This window comes from Schistocerca americana, chromosome X (genome assembly GCF_021461395.2).
Source record: "Schistocerca americana isolate TAMUIC-IGC-003095 chromosome X, iqSchAmer2.1, whole genome shotgun sequence".
NCBI classification, from domain to species: Eukaryota; Metazoa; Arthropoda; class Insecta; order Orthoptera; family Acrididae; genus Schistocerca; species Schistocerca americana.
In genome coordinates this window covers 587,598,141-587,619,714 of record NC_060130.1, presented here as the reverse complement: position 1 = coordinate 587,619,714, position 21,574 = coordinate 587,598,141, and the positions used below count along the sequence as shown (strand labels likewise).

General features: G+C 42.6%; 1 protein-coding gene across 1 annotated transcript in view; it reads left to right on the top strand.

Moving 5' to 3' along the window:
- Nucleotides 1-2,942: 2,942 nt before the first annotated feature.
- Nucleotides 2,943-21,574, top strand: part of LOC124554950 — a 645,803-nt gene continuing 627,171 nt past the window's right edge. Inside the window, exon 1 of the mRNA XM_047128648.1 lies at nt 2,943-3,273. The gene's annotated coding sequence lies outside the window, so the exon portion shown is untranslated. The remainder of the gene's footprint in view (nt 3,274-21,574) is intronic.

The following is a 21,574-nucleotide window of genomic DNA, read 5'->3' as shown; positions in this document are numbered from 1 at the left end:
TTTCTCAGCAAACACCGCGTCATATTTTTTTTTATTATGCGTGTAATTCTAAATTAAAGAAATATATATAGCATTTGACGAAGGTCTTGATTTCCTAGACGCTTCGTATGGTGGTTCACTATTATTTGTAACGGACGGTTGCGCCGAACCAGGTGGTGAAATGCTAAAAAAACTGGATTCTTATTCGGGAGCAGCGGAATTTGAATCTCCGTTGAGCCGTCCTAATTTTGGAATTGAGAGTGACCCATTACTTCAACTCGTAATCGTGTTGGTGACTGTTGTATACATCTGTCTTCGGTGAGAAAATTCTGTACTATTTCCAACACAAAAGACCACGCTCGGTGCTATTATTTTAAAAACCCTTTCACGAAGTAAAAGAGTAGCATGAATAATTTCTGTGGAATATTGGTGACTTACAAAACGGTTTACATTAGTAGCAGCAAGTATAAGTATTCGTACCCACTGACTATTCACACGTTCTATAGGCGTTGTTGAGTTTTTGGTTCGTTCGTCGGCCGTCCTTTCCCGTTATCTGTGACGCTGTTCCACAAGTTCTTAGACTGCGTATCTGAAGCCGCCTGAAGAAAGAAAGAAGCGACGTGCCAGACGCGTGCCGGCTGGCGCGGAAAATGGCAACACTGAAACTCAGGGACCGACGGAGCGCGCAGGGAAGCGCTGCTCCCGCTGGGAGCACACTCCTCGCCACCCCGCCCTGCCTCCCATGGTTCGGTGCATTCCAGGCAGTTCATCACACATTCCTACTCTCTGCCAACGCAAGCGCTCCTATTCTTCCGTCTCGTAGCCCTTTCTGCCAGCCGTCGCAAGAAGCGCAACGTATCCAGGTCGCGGTCCGGGCAGAACCTAAAAGATGCGGTGACAGCTTTTCGACCGAACACTGTTCTCCTATTTACTTACGTGGTCAGTAAAACTATACCGTTTGTGAAATCCGTTATCTCACCCTCAGTGGCGATATGTACATACAGTGCGAAAACACAGACTTCCAAATTGTAAGCGAAAACGGTTACTGCGTACGCAAATGTGTAAATGGGGAACAGATTAAATATGGCAACGTCACTGCAATAAAGGTATCTATAGCCACAAAGCACCAGCAACAAGAGCGCGGTCAATTTTAAAGAAATGACAATTTGCGGATTCTTTTGCCTTTTTGTACCCTACAGTCACAGTGTTTCCCTCATCCATATGGTCAGTATGTTCTGAGAACTTTTCATTTCTGCTGAACTCCGTAATGAGCAAAGTGTGAACTCTCCTGCAACTACGAGTAACTGTTCAAAGCTATGAAGCATGTTATTCGTTTACAAATTTACATCAAGCCGCATTTCTGGCAGTATATTATGAAATATTATTAAGTTTATTTTCTCTTACCGACAGTTATATATACCAGATGAAATATATATTGCCAGGCCTTCAGTCATGCAGATGAGTATTCGTTATAACCAGACAGCTGTTAGAGAACCTTATTTTTATTTTATTTTTTCTTCCCCTCCAAGTTGCACCTGTTCAGTGACTGGTACTCTCTTTTCTGATAGTTCCTATGCTCACAGATATAAATATTTCGGTTCTCATTTGTTTACTCAACTGACACTTCATTTTTGTAACTATTTGTAATTGTTTACCTCTTGTCTCCTGGACATGATATTACTATGCACATTTTGCGTTTTCTTTCGGTTAGCACTGAAAGAGTTTTTCTTGCTTTCGCCGACAATTTCTTTCTTTGTTGCTTAGTGTAAGAAGATGAATTGTAGTAAATAAGAAATGTTGGCGGAACACGTCTTTCAGACATAGTCCTTGTCGTACTTGGATGATGTACTGACCTTGTATGGGGTGTTACGTACCAGTTTGTGTATACAAGACTTCATCAGTACAGGAAAGCTTTCGTCTCTAGTGAACTTACTGTTCATTCGAACGTCACATTGTTGAGCTGGGCACACCACACTCGTGTCGTTCAGTCACAGAATAGCATAATTATAAAAAAAAACTGTCTGCTCTCGGCGTCCATTTGATTTAAAGCAGAGTCGAGAGATCCCAGGCATCTTAATTTTGGTGTTCTGTTTTTCCATTTTGAACCATTTCAACTTCTGCTAATTAGTGAGTTGGGGAGTACAAATGTAGATGGATATTTAATAGGTTATTTTAGCAAGGGCGCAGGTGATTTTTCAAACGTTGTCGGAACCTGATACTTCTGTAATGACCACTGTCAGTACTGAAGCACTTATTTCCTCCGCCAAACTCCTTTTCCTTCACGGTGCTGAGTTAGGACATTCTTTGGTTGTTGTTTCGACTATGAGCCTCGACTTCATAGAGAGCTTGAGAGTTTCACTGGGGAAATACTGATTTATGTAAGATTAATTTTTTGTCTGTTAAAGGTGATCGCGTTTTTTTGTGGTTTTGTTCTCACTAAAGGCGAAGTGAGTGAACAGTACTCCAGCGGGAGTGAGAATGTTGGCGTGACCCAAGCTCAAAAGTCTAAATCAATGATAGACGTATTCTTATTGAGAAACCTTTGATTTTTAAACCAATCAGCAGCAGAAATGTCCCCCATTTCACAAAAAGGAACATTGGGCGTTTGGGTTGCAGCTCTAGCGGGGTGCTTACATCAGTTGTTGTTCTCGAAATAGATATCACGGGAAAACAACAGGTGTACATGCGTTTCTGTGCTTATATAATTTAAAAGTTGTACCTTAATATTTATACACGCTTGCAAAGGAACTAGATCATACATCTGATGACATAGGTTGACAAACAGGTGTTGCGAGTGGCATGTGGACGTGGGTGTGCTGTTATAGCAAGCGATGCGGAGCGGCAGATTCAAAGAGCGCGCCCATGCCATGGGAATAGTTACGCGGTCAAGCACAGAGGGCAGGTCGAGCAGCGGCCGGTGGTGGATTGGCAGAAACCTGCAGTCGTCGCCGTCGCATTGCCGCGACTGCGTGTGCTGTGTAGGCGTGGCTTTGTCGCCGCAGCGACACCTGCTTTGCACTTACTTTTGCTGTTTGTGTCGCTTTTCCTAATAAGTGTTCCGCATCTTCACTTCAGTCTTCCATGTGCTTTCGGAAATCCTTCCGCTTCAAAAGATGTTTTCCGAGCTTTCTAACCGGTGTGTGTTGTGACTAAGGTGCTACCCTGCATATTGTATGTGAGGTCAAGGAATTATCCTAAACAGGAGAAAAGCAGCAATGAAGACAAGAGCTGTGTTTGCAGTCTCTCAATATTGGAAGCAGGATATGTTAGCTGTAACAAGCCACATGCAGAAAGGTAAGTTCTTCAACTTAAGCCGTATCTGTTTGCCAGATGTGTTCATCTAAACAATGATGCAATGTAATCCAGTCTCTAGGTTCTATTGTGAAAGACGCAGCCTTAGTTAATTTACATAATTTGCACTGGTGTTTCAGTGAGACTTCTTATGAGCACCTTTCAAAACCATGATGTCTGACGAACTAAAGTGAAAATTGGTAGGTTTGTGATTCTGTTTTTTGTGGGGGTGCGTATTGAGCTAAGTCCTTAGCTTGGCTCGACAGATAAAATATTACATGAAACCATAAACGTTGTGAAACAACAAAAAACTAGGAAGCTTTCTGAAGAGAGAATGCTAAAGAAAAATGTTGGATGTGAAATATAAAACTCCCCTTGGTGAAATACGCCAAAGAAAAATGAAAGGAAGGACGACCGTTGGTGTAGATGCTGGAATAGAAACACCGTGAACTGTTTTCGTGGTGATTTTGTGTATGCCGTGATAAATGAAAGGACCATTTTTATTTCCGAAAGAACATTGTTGTTCGGGATTATTTTTCTTGGTCAGATGTTTGCTTGGAAAGACTCAGCAGTTACTGCTTACGAAAGATAGAACATCTTTGTCGTTACTCACCATTAATTGGAGGCCGTAGTCGAGTTTACAACCATAATTTTATATTAACCATTACAAATTAGATTTAAAAAAAAGAATATATATTTAATTGATGCTTTTCATGAATTTATTGTACTGGAAATACATGCTGCTAAATTAACAATTTCTTAAAATATTCTACAACATATAGTATACACTGTAGTGGTTTTGTGTAAGATCTATACCCAATGTTGTCGCAAAGGCGGTCACCAACCTCCCAGACGCAGGGCAGGATGTCCTCCAAATAGCATGCATAAAGTTTGCCGTTTAGGCAAGAGCTGCAGTGTCGCTGTCACCGCAAACCCGTCTTAGACATGCATCTAATGTTTCATAATTCTCAATTAAGTTTACAAAATTTTGTGGTTCTTGAAAGCATTACTACAGTTTCTGTGTGTAAATGTGAAAGGTATTAGGCATCATCATCATCATCATCATCATCATCATCATCATCATCATCATCACCCACCCACCCACCCACCCACCCACCCACCCACCCACCCAACCCCACACACACACACACACACACACACACACACACACACACACACAGAGAGAGAGAGAGAGAGAGAGAGAGAGAGAGAGAGAGAGATCAGTTCTGATTGAAATTAATACCAATTAATTTCCTAATATTATTTTTTTTTTTTTTCAGGTGAGTACAAAACCACCGGAATCCTTCCGCTGAAGTAGTTTGGTGAGTGCAGTGTTAATAGCTATTCATACAAATGAGATAGTGGGTGATTGTTAATACCACGTTCGACATTCGTATCAGAATAGTATTCTAATGTGGTTGTAATGTTAAATGTTCATTTATGCAGTGTGAACTAATTTTGTGCTGTAGGCCCTACCTCATGTTAAAGAATAACATAAAAAGCTTCGGTGGGCTATTTCATAACTAAATATCGAAGGTACGTGTTCATCTGTAGACGCGAAATGAACTTCTATAACTTGTTTTCTTACGTTTTGACAATTGCGTTTTGTATCATTTATTGTTATGAGTTTATTCACACAGCAATTATATTTTGAGGTCGCTAATGACTCCTGTGGGCGCGCGGAAATATTTTAAACCTGAGTGCTGGATCAATGCCCGAATGCTCCCTGATATTTATTTATAACAAAAGCAATAGTTCCCGCACCTTCACATATTCATGTTACTGTATGGAAGTTAGTTGATAGATATGTAATGGCACACGCACTCTATGAATCTGTCTAGTAACCCACGCGTAGCACTAAAAAGAGGTTCCTCTTGTCAGGGACTAAAACAAAAAATTAACCACTGGAATGGTTTTATTCTTAGCAAATAGTGCACAAATACTTCCCATCATTTGCTTTAATTATTATCGCGATTTTTAAACGTTTTTTTAAAGTACTCTGTTGGTAAAAGAAGGCAGAGAAATGGCGTGTCTTTTGGAGTGTAAAACATACGCAAAATTTGGACCAATTTTACAAATGTCAAAGTAAACGGTGAAGGAGTGTTGCGAATAGGCCGACCGGAGTGGCCGTGCGGTTCTAGGCGCTACAGTCTGGAACCGCGTGGCCGCTACGGTCGCAGGTTCGAATCCTGCCTCGGGCATGGGTGTGTGTGATGTCCTTAGGTTAGTTAGGTTTAAGTAGTTCTAAGTTCTAGGGGACTGATGACCACAGCAGTTAAGTCCCATATTGCTCAGAGCCATTCGAGTCATTTGTTGCGAATACAGAGCACCCGATAAAATTAAAGGCTGTAAGAAATCGTATCAGTACCTTAATTTACTATGAATAGAAAATTCAGAATTGAAATTTTAAACCATGCAAGACGAAGGCATATTCAAAATGGCTCTGAGCACTATGCGACTTAACTTCTGAGGTCATCAGTCGCCTAGAACTTAGAACTAATTAAACCTAACTAACTTAAGGACATCACAGACATCCATGCCCGAGGCAGGATTCGAACCTGCGACCGTAGCGGTCGCTCGGTTCCAGACTGCAGCGCCTAGAACCGCACGGCCACTCCGGCCGGCGAAGGCATATTCCTTTCTATCATTATATTCAAGCCAAAGTAATCCCAAATTTCATTTCGCGTTATAGGCAGTTCTTTGGGTGGTCAACAAGAGAGATAGGTTGGTTGGCTGAAGACTTGGATATTGACATCCCTATGCAGTCGTGAATATACATAAGTGTTCTTCATTGGCTCATTGTGTAGTCACGTTACAGATGCAGCCAAGGACATGAAGCGACAAAAGCGCCAAAGATCCATCTCAGTTTTATTTTTATCTATTCCTCCTCCTTGTTGCAGAATAGACGCCTAAGTACGTGGGAAACCATTCCAAGAGATGTGATAGCCAGAACTCCAAAGATTTTTTTGCGTTTATAAAGGGTCAGTAGAGCAAATGTTAATGTAGCCTTAATACAAAAAACAAAAGTAATGACACTGGGAAGAAATAGAAAGATAGACATAATGCTGAATGGAGAAGTATTAGAACATTTGAAAGCTGTAAGTACCTCGGAAGCAAGATACAAATCGACTGGAAGAGCAGCACAGAAATTAAAACCATATTAGCACTGGCAAAAAAGGCGTTTTATAAGAAACGGAGAATTTTTTCCGCCGATTTATGGACATAGGTTTAAGGAAAAGGCTAATAAAATGTTTTGTATGGAGCTTCCTCTATGGTGCTGAAATGTGGACACTGCGGCTGGAAAAAAAAAAAAAAAAAAAAAAGCTTGGAAGCTTTGGGAATGATGACATGGCGGAGGATGAAAGGAACTAACTTGGATGCGAGTGAAACATAAGGAGGTTCTGACAAGAGTGGGAGAGCAAAGACAATTACTGGATATAATAAAAAGAAGGAAACTAAACTGGATTGGACATATATTAAGAAAGAAGGTGGCGCGTTTAAAAACTGCCTTAGAAGGGTATGTAGAAGGAAGGAGGCGGCAAGGAGGAACAGATTTCATGTCCTGGATGATGTGATGGAGGTCAGCACGTACACGAGCACTAAGAAGAACCTGCTAATATAGCACAAAATATGATGATGGTGAAGGTAGTGGTGGTGGTCATGTATTTGCATATAAAACAGTGATGTTATGGGATTAAATTGGTTTAAGATACAATTTTACCTGTGCGTCTTACAGTACACATTCTGTAAATCAGAATTACCACGAAGATATAAAGTTTTTAGCAATCATATACGAATAATCCAGAATTTTCAGTTGCAACGTTTTGACAGACAGTCTCTCTCGTATTCGTAAAACTATAACAATGTCTGAACCCCTTTTTGCATTGTCAAAATACATATCTCACTGGTTATAAAGTGTCTAAAGCGACTTTCTGCGGACTCATTGTTTTAGAAGTGGGTGTACCCAAAAAACTGAGACGGACTTAATTTGGTTCCCCAACAAGCAATGTAATTGTGTAATAACACAATAGGAGAAGTTGACCTTCATGAACAGAAATTGAGCTGCTCGGTCTTGGACAGGAAGACAAGAACAATGAGATAGGTATTCAAGCTTCTGAAGAGATTAGTACTGTAAGTGTAGATTGTTAAAATCAGGGAATCATAGAAAGATTTCTTTGCTTGTTTGCGCATAGCACTTAAGTAAAGAATAATAACTGCAGATAAAAACACTGGAGTTAGAAGAAATCAGTTGATAAAGCGTTGCTGAAAGTGAGAGACGCTCATCGTCTCTAGGTACGAGAAGAAAGGGTGCAGCGCATGAAAGGAAGAAACTAGAGATAGAGCTTCATGCATTGTCTGCCACTTGGTTCCGTGTGAAGAATCATGGCCGCATTGTATAGTCGACGATGCTATTTTGTCTTCTTTGATTTTGAAGTAATTGTGTGAAATTAAAATATAATGACTGTTACATTCATTAATGTTGAGATTGCTTGTACTTTTCAAAGTATTTCAAGAGTTCATCTATAGTTCGACATACGTTCACATTCATAAAAATGGAAACTGTAAAAATTAGTACAAGAAGGAGGGAGCAACAGGACAACCACCACAAGTAAAACGGTCGTCATACCAAATGCTGACTTCAGTACCGTAGTGCTTAATTAGCACGTATTGTTGATATATCCTTGCCTTCTTTCGACCTAACCGCCTCACGCTGCCAGTTACTGGGGCATTAAGAAACAAAGATTTTAACGTGGAATTCAAACTACAGATCAGCTTAATATTCGTCACATACGCCAAAGTTTTTCATACGTGACAAAAGCGGTCAGTGACAGAAATTGTCCTGGTACCGACTGTAAATGGTATTAATAGGCTGACAGCCACCGAACCACAATGTATACTGGTGATAATGGCTAGAACGAGGAAGCCTGCTGATCAACTGAGAACCTTGAGCTCGCGTGGGACAGGAGACAGCAACGAGGAGATTGATACTACTGCTTAATTGTAGGTGATAATGGTGCTCAGTAATGTTTAATTTCTAATGACTGTATTATTAACTGACTGAACAAAAATTGCGGTATTAATTTTGGAATAGCTTTATTTACAAAGAGGGTTGGTGGAATATCCTTAACAAAAATGTTATCCTTGATATAAAACGAACAAGGACAAAGATCTTTTTATAATTATATCATCCGCCGGAATTAAAGGTAGCGACCGATGCCTGCGTATAATGTCCTGTGTGCGTCGGACAGTACTTCGTACCAATATTAGAAATTTCTTGTCGTATTCCTTGAGCCAGGGGAAAATAAATGCTGTTTATATGCCTCTGTACGCGTCTTATTCCCTCTCACATTATTGTCATGACAGTGTGGAACTTTTCGTTGGGGCACAGCGTTGCGCGTACAAATCAACGCTGTATAAAATTTTCCAATGGACCCGAACTGTGCGTGCTTTTAACCATTATGCTTTGTTGCAGTTGAGGGAAACCCCACAGGTTCCCAGGTCAAGAACCGGCTGGCCTTTGTGCCAACTCTCGATTGCCACTTCACTCAGTTTGCTGTCACTTTTTGTACCTCTGGCGATTTAGTGCGTGACTGGTCACCTCTAGCCTGCCTTACATCTACGTTGTAGGAAATAAATCTGCTGCGCGTTCGCGTTCTATTTGTGTCTGTCTACTAGTGCTCTTACTGCTATGACGAAGGAAAAACTGAACCAGGCTTGTGACGCATTTGTATGCATTCGTCGTTATAAATGACATTTCGATGACCCTGAACCCATTTTTATTATGCTTATAACGAATTTTTAAAATTAGGTCTATTATGATGATACTGTCCCAAATAGGGCAAGCAAGATTTCGGACCTCTCAAAGCACTTGGTACTTGAGCTCCTTAGTTCGTCTCTTGATGTAGACTATCACAGTTTTGTGGTTGACTAAAACGTCCAGAGGGCACTCGTCCGATTGTTCTCCATCTTTGTTAGCACACTACTCTCCCTACTGCATACTTTCGTTTTAGTAGCGCTGGTGTCCTATATACCGAACATGTACAACAAGGTCATGGCCCGAAAATTGCTAACTCACCACTTTCAACTTCAGTAGAATGCGTCCTTCATTTTTCACAATCCATCGATAAGCACGGCAAGATAGTAATAAACATATATGCCTGACAAAGCTTTCAAACAATTGTCAGTGCAAAAAAAAAAAAGAAAAAAAAACAGTTTTCCGATAGAGGAGAAGCCGTGCGATTGGGATGTACTGAGGGCGGTGGACGGAGCGTGTAGCATTTCAGCGACCACCTGTTGCCGCATCTCGCTAGCCACATGTGGTCTGCCAAGATGGGTCACTGTGTGCGGTCCTCGGCACAAAGCCGCTCTCTCGTTCAGTGTTCGCACCTTCACGAGGAGTCTCAGGGAACAAGGCACATGTTTCATATGCCTAGCGTTTTCATTGACATATTCTTTACTGTTTTATCGGCCATCCGTTTTATGTTGAAATGGAGAGTAATGGTCGTCAGGCATGGTGGGTAGTAAATTGTTCTGTGTCAAAGGTGCCCATAACATTGAAAGTGGGGAATACAGTGCTCTCATGCACTCACCTCATTTCCGATTAGAACCAGGTTATCGCCAAAGGGCAATATTAGATTATGGTAACTGACCGAATGCTGCGTTATATTCGGTGTGCATTGGGTGTAATCCTCATTAGCCCAGGGTCGGAATTACAGAGGCAGTAGAGGAGTCTGCGTGCTGTTGAACGCCCTAAATCCAACATAATCTTCCTCGTCAGAGGATTCTGAACTGAGTGATGCCACTATTCGACGATATAGGCAGAACTGGGTGATACATGACCGAACACAGCGTCAGGAAGGAAGCGGTCGACCTGAAGAGACGATAGAACGTGAGGACCGAGCAATCGTCAGAGGGGCACTCAGAGCCCCGAGTTCATCATTATCATCGATTCGACGTGCAGATGGTGCTTCAATAACCACAAGGACCATTGAGACGTGTCTGGAGACGCCCTAGACAGCGGTGGCATTCCAGCCTGACTGTCCCCCACCACATTGCCCCGAAAACCAGGAGTGATGATGTGGGGCGCCATTCCATTTAATAGCAGGGCCCCTTTGATTGTTACCCGCGGCACCGTTACAGCACAGCGGTACGTCGACGATATTGTATGCCCCGTTTTGTTGCTCTTCACAAAGCCATCCTGGGCTTACATTTCAGCAAGATAATGCCCATTCGCATGCTGCATGAGTTGCTACTGTTTCTGTTCGTACCTGCCAAATCCTACCTTGGCCAACAAGGTCGCCGGATCTCTCCTCAATTGAGAACGTGTGGAGCATTATGGGCAGGGCCCACCGATCAACTTGGGATTTTGGCGATCTAACGCGCCAGTTGAACAGAATTTGGCACGATAGCCCTCAGATGGACAGCCAACAACTCTGTCAATTCCACGCCGAATAACTGCTTGCATAAGGGCCAGAGTTGGACCAACGCGTTATTGACTTGCTCAGTTTGTGTAGCTCTTTCACTTGAATAAATCATAGATTTTTTTCTGTTCCTTTATCTGTACATGTACACCACATCTACCAATTTCCGTTCCATTCGGATAATTTCTTCGTGGTACGTCTTTCAGGCTGTACTAAGTTTTCACTTGGCAGTGCTTGTAGGACTCGTGTTTCTTAACTGCTTAAGTTTTATAACAACCAAACTGCCTGCTGCTTTGACATTTGGTGGCTCTAACCTGAATGATAGTGTGCAGTCGTATGTGAGGCATCTCCGTAGCAGAAACCGTCAACGCCCTTTTACACGATGGCGTTCGATTCGGAGGTACCTGGTCAGAATCGTGGTGCCCTGCAAATGGAAAAGAGATGCTAGCACCAAGTTCATGATTACCAGACTTCGCGCCGGTGTGTCGTAGAGTAGTGTTACGTGACACTCTTGGTATGTGCGTGACAGATGAGAACGCTTAAGCTCGGCGGTTCCTTTGGTGGAGAGGACAAGGTTGTGCCGGCGCTGGATTTCATCTTCCTCCTCCTTTATACACAACAACACAGATACAACTCTACAGTATACAAACAAACGTCATAATCATCCACGTGGCACAAATTCACTCTGAACACTTCTTAATTGATCGGAGAAAAACATTGGCAAACGACCTTCACTAAGACCTTGCCCAAGACGGCAAAACGGAAGGCCCGCATCTGCCCCCAACACTAATACCTTGACTTCTGGATTACCTTTGACCTCTCTATAATTCTGTCCCTAACGTTTTACATCATGTATACGTGCTGTGCAGTGATAGTTAACGATGAGAATTCTACATATTGGGCTACAGATTGGCTGCAGGTAATCACCAACGCGTCCTGGTACTAAGGTGAGGGATTTACAGAACGCTACCGGAAATGGATTGCAGCCCAGCATTTGAGGAATTGTGCTATTCTCACGTAAAAGTCACATGTTTATTATGTATATTAAACCGTTAAAGAAGCTAGTCGTAGAAATGCCACTAATGGAGAACAGGGTGGCCTAAAAATGTGTACACTATTTAATTGCTCATAACTTCGAAATTACGTGACGGAAACATCTCATTTTCCATTAAAGTGTAGGTTAAAATTACTGAAATCAGTGTAGGTGTTCAAAGTGGTCACCATAAACATCCATTCACAGCCTTCCCGCTGAACTGCTGCTCGAACTACAGATTGCAACGTGTCCAGTTGGATATTTGTACAGGGATGTTCGATGCCCTCTCGAAGTTCATCCAATGTGCATGGTTTTTGTCGATAAACGACATCCTTTAGTATTCCCCATAGATAAGTCAAGCTTCTCTAGGTGCATCTCACCTGTAGTTGTGACATCAAAGGAGGACGGCCCAATCAAACCCCTATAAGATATCCGACGCGTCACGTTCACGCCCGGTAAATGTAATAAGATTTCTTTGCTTCCATTAACTGTTTTCGAGGTTTTTCAGGCCCATCTTCAGATGAGGCACGAAAACTAGTTAGTGGTGACTTGTGGTAGCTATCTATATCTATAATCACTTGATATTTAATATTATTTACAGAGTTGTACAGTAACCGTGATGGATAAGCGCAATTAAGTTAGTGGAGTTATTCCTGCCGGCCGCTGTGGCCGTGCGGTTCTAGGCACTTCAGTCCGGAACCGCGTGACTGCTACGGTCGCAGGTTCGAATCCTGCCTCGGGCATGGATGTGTGTGTGGTGTCCTTAGGTTGGTTACGTTTAAGTAGTTCTAAGTTCTAGGGGACTGATGACCTCAGATGTTGATTCCCATAGTGCTCAGAGCCATTTGAACTATTTGAAGTTATTCCTGACTACAATAAGAGCAGAAAAAGACGGCCTGTTGCCGCTGCGGTAGCTTGCCATTGACAGGAATTAGCTAACTGTGTGCTTATAAGAGCCCGGAATAAGGAAAGCTTGAATAAATTAATCATGTTGATAGAGGTTGCTCAAATAGCGTATTGTGCTGTTGTAGCAGTAGGAATGGAAATGGCTGGGGGTTTGATTACGAAGTAAAGGCCCGAGATAGATTCGTCTAGAAATGCAGCTGATGTTTTGCCAGAACATAGTCCGTGTGATATATATTTGGTATGAAGTAATTAACTCCGCAACCAGTCGAAGAGGACTACACGATGCCGACCTGCTGTCGTATCATTCTCTGCAATATGGCTTCATTTGGATGCGGTATGGAGGGCTGTAGAATAAGCACACTACTCTCCCGACCGCTGCCAGCTTTCCTTAGTGCTGCTACTCAGTTGGTCCCACAATACATACTTGATGGAAATAATTATACATTGAAGTGCGTAATGGATACAAAACACTTCAGTTTGGAACTGCGATGTGTGTCGTGGTAGTTGCTGCATATATAAGGAAACCAAATAATATATCAAATTAAATAATGTAAGATGTTGTAGAAGACTACACATACGTAATCGGACGGTCCGTGGTGTGGATTACTAATCTGTTAATACAAAGTGCTTCAACATCCAGATTCTTTTGTTAATTGAGATGGACTTCAGTTTAAACGATGGTGAAACCTGGAAGAGGAATCTAGTTACCAATTTTAAAATTAGTCAGTGTTAAAAATGGGTTTTGAAATCTGTTAAAAGTGAGTAGTGTTGCTACTTAATTTCATGAAAGTTTAAATATTAATTGTCATATGAACGGTTTACTAGTAAAAGCCATAAGGGGCACGTAAACAAGGTTAAAAAATAGACTGAAAGCTGCTTGAGAGGAAGGTTTTTTTGAATACCGATAAGATATGAGACGTTACGGCTATTGACCAAAAGGTTGTAACTTTTTGTGGAGAGCTGGTGCACCAGTAGTACAGAGCAGTAACGTACATAAATGCTGTTAAAATTGTAAAAATAAACTCGTTAATGTAACGTCGTTTCCATTGGAGGGAGACAAAATCCGTACAGGGCAGACGAAGCTGAAGATGTTCACATGTTCTGGGACTAGTGTGCTGAGCTACCTGTCAAAGCGCCATTGTTTCTTTCAGTTGCAGGAACGCACTCTGTAGGAATACAGTTTCGGTATGATGCGGGGCGACATTTTATGTTAACGCTTAATGGACCACTGATTACGACTTTGCAGTGCCATGAAGAGTTAACGTGTGTGATAACACCATCCACAAAAATATAAATTTCGTGGGGTTTCCAGCACGTTACAGGCCACTTCGGCTTGCGCGAAAATGTAGCTACTTATGTTTTATCCAACATATTCTTATTTAGCGCCACGAGGCATAGTGCACCTCGGTCCACACGTTTCGATCACAGAAAAATATCCATTCACAGGACTCGACACATCCGCCACAGTAGCCAGCAATGTAAACTACTAGACCACGAAGCCGACGATCGTAAACTAGAAAACAGTCTACGTAGTGTCACACTTAATACAAAGCTTTAACTTCCCAGCTCATTAGGTTCTCGCGAAAGATAGACATGAGTGCCTTTTTGTTGCCTTGTTATAATTTGGACAACATGCCGATATGGAAAACCTTAGGATAAAACTGACACATGATGTGCCGAGTAACACAGCTCGATGAAACTTGGGCAGTATAGTGCAGAAAGTAGCTGAAAGAAATACTTCGTGATAAGAACAGAAGTGACGCTTTCATCCGAAAACAATAATTAGCTTTAGTTATCGCGAATCATGATGGTCCCCTGGACGTCACAAACCACAGAACATGGTTCCCTAACGGTGTATGATAACAATGGACAGCAATGCATGTCCGCAATGTTCTCCCGTGCTGGCCACATGGTTAGGAAGGAGGTCTTGTTGTAGGGTGTTCCATTCCTTCAGCAGCACGCTTGACAACTGCTGAATGTATTGAAGCATGTCCACATACACCAAGGACCGCCTCCCCAACGCGTTCCACTCGTGCACGATGGACTCACAGAATACCCTCTCGTTCTAAGAAGTCCACTCCACTTGCGCATTTTGATGTGGTCGCGCACTGTCATTCATAAAAATGAAGTCAGGGTCCATTGCACTCCTGTAAATACCCACATGGGAAAGAGTACCGTGTAACAATAACGTTGATTGGTGAGTGTACCATGTTCAAAGACTTGGAGGTCAGCACGCCCATGCAACATTATGCTTTCCCATATCATAACACCTAGCTCACCAAAACGATCATGTTCGACGATGTTCCTGGGTGCATTAGGTGTTCCTACCTGTCGGACCGAGCGAGGTGGCGCAGTGGTTAGACACTGGACTCGCATTCGGGAGGACGACTGTTCAATCCTGCGTCCGGCCATCCTGATTTAGGTTTTCCGTGATTTCCCTAAATCGCTCCAGGCAAATGCCGGGATGGTTCCTTTCAAAGGGCACGGCCGACTTCCTTCCCCGTCCTTCCCTAATCCGATGAGACCGATGACCTCGCTGTCTGGTCTCCTTCCCCAAACCAACCAACCAACCAACCTACCTGTCGTCATGTTATAATGTCAACGAAACACAACGTCTTGGTCGTCGGGCAAAGAGACCACCCCCTCATGCAGTCGCCGTGCCATTATGGAGCGTGAGATTCCGTGCGTTGCGTTCCTCTTCAATGTGGATGCAGTTGCACCGGCTGTTTGACGAGGGCCCCTTCTTGCCTGTTGCAGCGGTGATCTGCTGCTGTAGTAGACCGTGGTCTACTCTCCTTCGAGCAGCAGTGCCTGCGGTTCAGTGTGTTCCCCATACATTAAAAAAAAATCCTGTGAGCAATACCAAACTCATGGGCTCCACTCCCCACACTTCGTCTTCTTCCAGTGATTCTTCCTCATCCATATGTTATCTCCGGGTCATGTTGTAATGAAGAATGCCACCGCACTGCACCGTAACTGCTCACTGATTGATACACACTGCCCTTTCCCGTTCCTTCAACTGCCTCGCGTTACGAGAGCTGCTCAACGTGGCACTATAGTCACGCTGAGCTCACGCCATGTGATGTTCAACTTTCTTGCACGGCTGGGAGACCTCTGGCAAAATGTCCCTCACTTTATTTCCACTGAGTAGTTAGCGTTACGTTACTTTAGCTATCTCGTCCGTAAGTTTTGCAGAGCATTGAATATACATTAAAGAAAGACCAATGCTGGAGGAGTTGACATGAAAATGAATGTGTACCAGAGTTGCGTGTTGTCTTCCTTCCTTTTTTTCTCTTTTTTGTTTTTTTTTAGTCACTGGACATAGTTATTGGGGAGTTGCCTAAATTGTAACTCTTTTACTCTTTTCAGATTTTATTCATTATAGCCTAAGGAATAAATTACGTACAAAATTATTTAAACAATGCCATCCTCAACTGCAGACTGTTGTTCTTGGCGTCTGATTTGAAAATTGAAAATTCTGAGAAAAATAAATACACTGAATGTAATTTTCTAAACGTCTGCAAGTGGTACGAATTAGGAATCTGGTTTCCCAAGTTGTATCAGTTGGTTCATAAATTGTTCCACCTTTATGAACTATGTCCCTAGGATTAAAGAAATGTACTAGTCTTAGTTTAATGAAATGTTCCACATTTTAGTTCTTACACGATTATTTCCAAGCATAGCAGTATAATTTGTTCCCTCCGTTCCTTACCTCTGCAAACGTTGTATGAACCCACATTTTGCGTTTCATGTATTTGATCATTTCTTCCATTCGATCTTCCTTACAGAACTCCCTATACCAGTCCTCAGTTTTACGAGTGAGTTTCTGTGGTGGCTCCCCCGCAGTCACCAAAACACTTCATTTTGACAGTTGGAGCTGTAGTTTTAGATTTCTTCTCCTTTGCTTCGATTTGCCTTAAAAAGCAGCAGCGTGGACAGCTCCTCAGCTCACAGATCCGTTGGTTACGCCTTACAAGTTTTTTTTTAGCTGTCGCCATTTCCCTCAGATTCGGCGATAATTCTTGCGTGGACACCTCAGCCCACATTTTGCCTGCCATGACTTCCTCTGTGTCGAAATTATGGGGCAATCCGTTTCTTTCTGCAATGTCCATGCAAGTTTCTGTAACGTTTGACTCGCTTAAACCGAACATCTCGTCAGATGTAAAAACATGCCCTTCATATTAGTTTTCGACTTCGTTGGAAAATTCTCTACTGCGGCCAAAAATTTTTAATGTCCCAGTTTGAATTTTCGTTTTTATTTTCAGCATGCCCCTTAGTTGCTGGTTTACGCACATTTTATATGCATGCACATTCATTTAATGCATGATTTCCATTTAGATATACTGTTGCATCGAAAAGCAACTGATCTGTGTTCCACTTTCCATAGCGCCTTTCTGTTGCCGTACTGTAATACAAAATAATTATTTAATTGATAAGTTAGGATAAAGAACACAGTAGAAAATTCACCATATCATTTCTAAACATTATGTTGCACTAATAATGCTGAACGCCTTTTTTAAACTTGATATAAGGGCAAGTTTGTCAAATTTTTTACCGGTACATTATCGGAAACGTCGCCAGTTTCTTTTTATCAATTTCCTGCAAACGAGCACCAACGAATACGCTACTAAGATTATTCCATGTGTATTCGCGCATGACTGAAATTTTATGTTGCCACTTGTCTTATAACAGTAATTCTTTTCGCCACGTACACAAAGAGTTAGCCGGCCGAAGTGGCCGTGCGGTTAAAGGCGCTGCAGTCTGGAACCGCATGACCGCTACGGTCGCAGGTTCGAATCCTGCCTCGGGCATGGATGTGTGTTGTCCTTAGGTTTAAGTAGTTCTGAGCTCTGGGGGACTGATGACCTCAGAAGTTAAGTCCCATAGTACTCAGAACCATTTGAACCATTTTTGAAAACCACAACAAAATCAACACTGTCTTCTGAAGATCTGTCCCTCAGAACACACACACACACACACACACACACACACACACACACACACACACACACACACACACACACGCACGCACCATAACTGACAGTATGGCTTCAAGAAGCACGTAGTCCATTCTGACCTCACTAAATGTCGGTTAGTACAAGAGGTGTCAATTTGATAGCAGCGGTACAAATTAGGAGCCGGTACAATATGGACAACTATCTCTTACAAACTGAAACACACAGCGAGCCTCTGACAGCAGCACTACAAATCCGACTCTTGTGAAGTAGGACACTTTATTTTATCTGTTTTTAAGCCTGGTGTTATTCTTACGTTCAGTTAATTTTATATTTCTCATGGCGTATGCAAAATCACATTTTGGTCGCTCAGGATTAACTTTATGTTTCAATGTTCCACAGTCCCAATGACAGAGGTGGTGCACTTAAAAACAAAAATGGCTCTGAGCACTATGGGACTCAACTGCTGAGGTCATAAGTCCCCTAGAACTTAGAACTACTTAAACCTAACTAACCTAAGGTCAACACACACATCCATGCCCGAGGCAGGATTCGAACCTGCGACCGTAGCGGTCGCGCGGTTCCAGACTGTAGCGCCAGAACCGCTCGGCCACCAGCGGCCGGCGCACTTAACAATAGATACACATCCTACACAATATCTTGCGCGCGTATCTATGATTAATATTAGTGGTATCCAATGATTAGTGGTCAGTTTCAACTAATCGCCGCTTGATCACCAGTTATTGTGGCGCGGTCTTCGGGATATTTGTGGAATATCTTGTTGGAAACGGTTATCGTCAGCGATACAAATCAGAGCAACCGATGGTATCACCGTATATATACGTACTGCCCACGGTGTCCGTTTCAATCTTAATATTATTTCGAGTGCAACATATACATGTGCAGCAAGAAATTCCGCCATGAAACAGAGTACCCCTTAGAACATTTTAAGCAGTGTATACAGAATTTGCTGTCTAAAGATGCGCTTCGGCCTACTATTTATCGCGACCACGCGGGTAAGAAAACTATTACGTCTTTTCACGGTCTATGATCCTCTCATCAGTTGCGACCGGATACACATAGGTCATTGCTGAGAGTATGCTTTTTCCCCACTGCAGGTGCTTCACATTCCGAAACATACTTTGCAGACCTATGACCGCGAGTATGATTGATTTGCTTTATCCATACGATAAACTAGAAAGTAGACAGTTAAGTCCCGACTGGTACTTACAAATTTCTTTTTCTAAACTAGCATACCAGTGGCGGCAGATTAACCTCAGGAGAAAAAAAGATCAATCGGGCACACAGTTTTAATCTGCCAGGAAGTTTAAAAAATCAATTAGTGCGTAGAAATATCACACGAAACTGCCAATTGTGGCTGACAGAGTCGCAAAATTTAGTTGTCTGGCTCAGTTACTTATTTGTACCTTCAAAAAACCTATCCCAGAACAACTTACGCCGGATGTCACCGTTTCTTGCTTGCCATTTTCCATTGATTCTTGTCCATCTAGTCTCCATATTACAGATATACACTCAGAGTAGCTTCAACTAAATCCCGTTTCAATGTCCTTGCTCTGCCTCTTTTTCCTCTTCCTGGAAGCATCAAATGCCACACTCATTTCAGCCATCTTGGACCATCCATCCTTTCAAGATAACCACACCAATGTAGCCTTTTTGTTTCAGTTGTGTGTATAACAGTTCTTTCAACCTCCATTTTCCCTCTTTATTTCCTCAGTTCTTATGTGATCCACTCTTGATGTTCCGCTACTCCTCCAGTAGTTCATTTCCAGTCTAAGAAGTCTCTATCTCCTTTAGTAATTTACCAGGTTTCTGACCCATACGTTGCAACGCTTCTCACAGGTGTATGGTATATTACTTTAGTGGTTTTGTTTGTTATTTTTAGTAGTTATTAAAATGCAAATAAAAATACACTGAACTGACTGTAGAGGAAGGGATTAGAATTCCAGTTTGGCGATCGAGATTTGGGTTTTCCTCAATTTCGAAAGCTGACTGCTGAAACGGTTTCATAGGAAGCAACATAGAGTTCCTTCCCCATCATTTTCCAAGCTGAGCGTGTGCTCAGTCTCGAATCACGTCAACATCGCAGGGTATTAAACTCTTAATCTTCCTCCTACCATATCTTCCTCTCCTAAATTTGCGTCTTTCGAAAAATTACTTTGCCAGAGAGAGGGAGAGAGAGGGGGGGGGGGGAGAGAGAGAGAGAGAGAGAGAGAGAGAGAGAGAGAGAGAGAGAGAGAGAGAGAGCGCTATTCTTTCTTCAATTTTTCTGTGGTCATTAAAATTTTCTGCGTGATGAGTGGTTGACGATATTCTTTGTCATTCTGCGTGTAATCCGTAAAATCCTCTACCTCTGTGACGGTTTGTATATGGTCAGTGATAAAATATCATGTTCACGTATCGTAGTTCCGTTAGAGCACATTCCTTACATCAAGTGAATCTTTCGTACGTTTCGATAAACATCACTACTCTTCTGAACCAGTTTCACTCTTTCATTACTGAAGAAAGAATGGTTAATATTTCATTGCTCATGCGAGCATTTGGGAAGCTTCTAATGACCTTGATATCGACATGTCATTAACATCGGAAGTACCAGTAATGTGAAGGTAAAGGAAGAGATGCCGGGTTACAGCACTGAAATAATGCACTGACCTCCACGCGCTTCGTGAGATAATGATAGGTTACGAGCCGGCACTCCTCAGTGGGTGGGAAGTAAATGAGAGAGACTGTACCTGGGTCTCAGAGTGCATTCGGACAGCGTGTACCCTCATATTAACTACAGGACGCTATTGAATAACGAGTAATATGAATAACATTGTACAGTTGCCGTACTCAAAGAAGATTGTTACACGTACCCGACAACCGAAAGTTTTTATCTGATTTGATTGTCACGATCAGCAGTTTAATTGGGTGTAGAGCAGAGCACTATCGTACGTAACGATTGTTGAAAGAGTTCTGGATATAGCATCGTGAATGTTACACGAGACAGGGTACTAGTAACGTGAAAAGTGATCTGATCTTAAACAGAATGTCACTTTACATTGGTCAGCCTCGGAGGTTCATGGCGACCGTAAACACTACTGGCCATTAAAATTGCTACACCAAGAATAAATGCAGATGATAAACGGGTATTCATTGGACAAATATATTATACTAGAACTGACATGTGATTACATTTTCACGCAATTTGGGTGCATAGATCCTGAGAAATTATTACCCAGAACCACCACCTCTGGCCGTAATAACGGCCTTGATACGCCTGGGCACTGAGACAAACAGAGCTTGGATGGCGTGTACAGGTACAGCTGCCCATGCAGCTTCAACACGATACCACAGTTTATCAAGAGTAGTGACTTGCGCATTGTGACGAGCCAGTTGCTCGGCCACCATTGACCAGACGTTTTCAATTGGTGAGAGATCTGGAGAATGTGCTGGCCAGGGCAGCAGTCGAACATTTTCTGTATCCAGAAGGGCCCATAGAGGACCTGCAACATGCGATCGTGCATTATCCTGCTGAAATGTAGGGTTTCGCAGGGATCGAATGAAGGGTAGAGCCACGGGTCGTAACACATCTGAAATGTAGCGTCCACTCTTCAAAGTGCCGTCAATGCGAACAAGAGGTGACCGAGACGTGTAACCAGTGGCACCCCATACCATCACGCCTGTCGCTAGTATGGCGATGACGAATACACGCTTCCAATGTGCGTTCACCGCAATGTCGCCAAACACGGATGCGACCATCATGATGCTGTAAACAGAACCTGGATTCATCCGAAAAGTGACGTTTTGCCATTCGTGCACCCAGGTGCGTCGTTGAGTACACCATCGCAGGCGCTCCTGTCTGTGATGCAGCGTTAAGGGTAACAGCCATGGACTCCGACCTGATAGCCCATGCTGCTGAAAACGTACGCGAACTGTTCGTGCAGATGGTTGTTGTCTCGCAAAGGTCCCCATCTGTTGACTCAGGGATA